General features: G+C 34.4%; 1 protein-coding gene across 7 annotated transcripts in view; it reads left to right on the top strand.

The window, feature by feature from the left end:
* The first annotated feature begins 1284 nt into the window (after nt 1-1284).
* LOC107449516 (magnesium transporter spict) overlaps nt 1285-2979 on the top strand; it is a 19440-nt gene continuing 17745 nt past the window's right edge. For 2 of the 7 annotated variants that reach the window (XM_071188451.1, XM_071188452.1), the window contains exon 1: nt 1285-1939. The gene's annotated coding sequence lies outside the window, so the exon portion shown is untranslated. The remainder of the gene's footprint in view (nt 1940-2979) is intronic. The other 5 variants (XM_016065062.4, XM_071188453.1, XM_071188455.1 and 2 more) reach the window with 4 other exon arrangements.

Below are 2979 nucleotides of genomic sequence, written 5' to 3'. Positions count from 1 at the left end.
AGAAAAAAAATTAACTGCCTTAACTGCTCTAAAAAATAAGCCCAATTATAGATACTTTTGACAAACAATTTCAGAGTTATTTAAAGTACAAACAACTTCAGAATATTTCTAAGTACAAAAAATTTTAAAAATTTTCAAAGTCAAACCTTTTTGAAAATTACTTAAAGTACAAATAACTTCAGAAATTTTCAAAGTACCAATAAAGTCAGAAATTTTCTAAGTAGAGAATTTTTGGAAACTTCACAAACTCCTACTTTTCCAATTAAAAAAAATTCATGTTACAATAACTTCACAATATTTCTAAGTACGAAAAATGTGAACATTTTTTAAAGTCAAAACATTTTGAAGATTATTTAAAGTACAAACAACTTAAGAAATTTTCTAAGTACCAAGAACACCGGAAATTTTTGAAGGGCAAATAGTTTGAAAATTTTCAGACTCCTGCGATTCCAATAAAAAAAAATTTATGTCCGAACGACTTCAGAATGTTTCTAAGTACAAAAAGTTTGAAAGTATATATTTATATTTATATACATGACTGTAAAGTTCCATTCCTAAAGATTTCTTTTTTGGCTGGCTGGAAATTTCACTGGAAGGGTATTATAAGGAATGGATCCTGTCGCTCAATTTGTTTCTATCTTAAGGAACAGAATGGTTGACTTAGAATGGAAGCATGTTTGAAAACCTTGGATAGAGAACAAATTAGCTGTATTATCTGCACTAAAAAATAAGACCAATTACATATGTGTGGTTTGAAGTTTTATTTCTCCGGTTTCAATAAATTTTCTCTGAACTGATACAATTACTTAAATTTATTGAATATCTGAACTGAAAAAATGAACAAACTGTAGCCATTTTTTAAAAAAAAAAATACTACAGTGACCAGCGTCGAAACACAACATTTTTGTACTTTTCTGCTACAACACTTTCGGTTTCAATGTGCTCTGGACAAGTGGCAAAACCAAAAATAATCAATGTTGGCAGCACGAGTGTTTTAAAAAATTGGAACAGGTCCCCTATTTGGGGGACCTGTCCAATTTTTGTTTTTGGTTAACATTTTGGTGATGGATTCAGATCAACTGCCTTCAAATTAGACATGTCTTGTGATACATAAATCACCAGGTCCTCAGTTATTTAAGCTGGCTCTTCTTGAATTTGCTTCTAACATATTGAGCATGTGGTCGGCTCAGTGAAAAACCATCTTCCAAGCTGCTGAGAAAAGACAATTGTTGCTGTTGTTGTTAATTTACGTCGCACTAGAGTTGCACAATGGGCTATTGGCAACGGTCTGGGAAACATCCCGGAGGATGATCCGAAGACATGCCATCTCAATTTTGATCCTCTGCAGAGGGGATGGCACCCCCTCTTCGGTAGCCCGACGACCTGCGCACGAATTCGAGCACTTTACGGTAGCACAGTTTAACGAGGACCAATACCGCACACCCTCGGTCCCTACGCAGACTGATCCAAGTGGTCACCCACCCGCACACTGACAGTAGCCAGTGATGCTTGACTTCGGTGGTCTAATTTAACTAATTGATACACGAACGTTGACAAGTGCAAACCGGTTTCACAGTCGCGTAAAAACTATGAAGCTGTATTGTATCACCTGATAATTAAGATTTTACATAGAATTTTATAGTGCGTCTAATAATTTGACACTGAAACTTGATTCGTGCAGAAATAGGTAGATAAATACGTTTTATAAATACAAACAGAAAAGATTTCGGTGTTGACATTATTTTGAGTCGCATGCTTTGAAGCAAATTCACGAAAGCAAGTTATTTGGAAGCATATTTACTTTCGTCCTCCGAAGCTTAGTGGTTTGAACTTATTGGTTTAATTTTACTTTTGAATTATACGTTGACTTAATCCTGATATTTTTTTAAGTCGGATACCTCCCACATGAACAGTTTGAATTATTGTTGACCTTCTTATCGTAAGTAAAATTTTTTGTTTAATACAATTCTCTATCTTTCTTTATCTTAAGGGAAGATGAAATGGATTTTAGTCCTAATTCATGTTCGGCTCTCTCGTTTTCTTTGCTCCTACTGGACAAACTCCTTTCCTAAGAAACCTATCTTGTTAATAGACAATCGAAACAAAGCAGTTAGTTCACCTGAAAATATTTCACTTATACTCACCCTCCAAGACAAGGCCGATGATGGAACTGCTCTCAAAATCTGTAAAATAGCCAATATTATGGGAAATCCCACTCATCCTTTTGTTCTGCTCAAAAATACCATCTTCAGATTTTTTTAAAAAGAAATACCAGTTGATCACTCTCTTACCAAACTTGCATCGGAACTCTTGTACAACAATTTAATAGTCCGCCACATTCTAAGATTTACAAAGGAATCACCAGCCTTGTCTGAGACCTCCCTAATTACAATTTATGGTGCATCGAATTCTTCTATAATTTCGTGCGTGTATTCCTTTTTTGTGATTGCCCACGTCAGTGTTCTTAATGTTTCAAATTTAACTACTCACTAAAAAAGTTGCCCATTAAAAATCCAATGCTGTTTATACTGTAACATACAATACACCTATTCCGAATGCGACAGCAAAGTCTGACATTGTTGTAATTGTACAGAAAATCATCCAGTCAAAACTTTGGCAAACCCATCTCAGGCAGAGGAAGAGAAATTCTTAAAATTTAAAAGCAAGTACCATAAAAAGCTATCCTACCCAGTAAAAGCATAAAAAGCTATCCTACCCAGAAGCCAGTTGACAGTTTAAGTCAACAAATTTGCCCTCCACTTCTGCGACCATATCTAAATCTTACCAAATTACTAAAATGTCAAAGACATTAGGTCTATTGTCAAGAGCATCTTATCTGAGGTAGTTTTATTCTTTGAAGCTAAATTACAAGTACTGGTCCAACACCAGGACATCTTTTTTGAAAAATTATTTACCGTAATTGACAACCTAACCTCCTGTCTAGACACTTTATATGTGTAAATATATATATATTATATA

This window comes from Parasteatoda tepidariorum, chromosome X2 (genome assembly GCF_043381705.1).
Source record: "Parasteatoda tepidariorum isolate YZ-2023 chromosome X2, CAS_Ptep_4.0, whole genome shotgun sequence".
NCBI lineage: Eukaryota > Metazoa > Arthropoda > Arachnida > Araneae > Theridiidae > Parasteatoda > Parasteatoda tepidariorum.
Note: the sequence above shows the minus strand (reverse complement) of the source record. Positions and strands in the feature narration are given on the sequence as shown.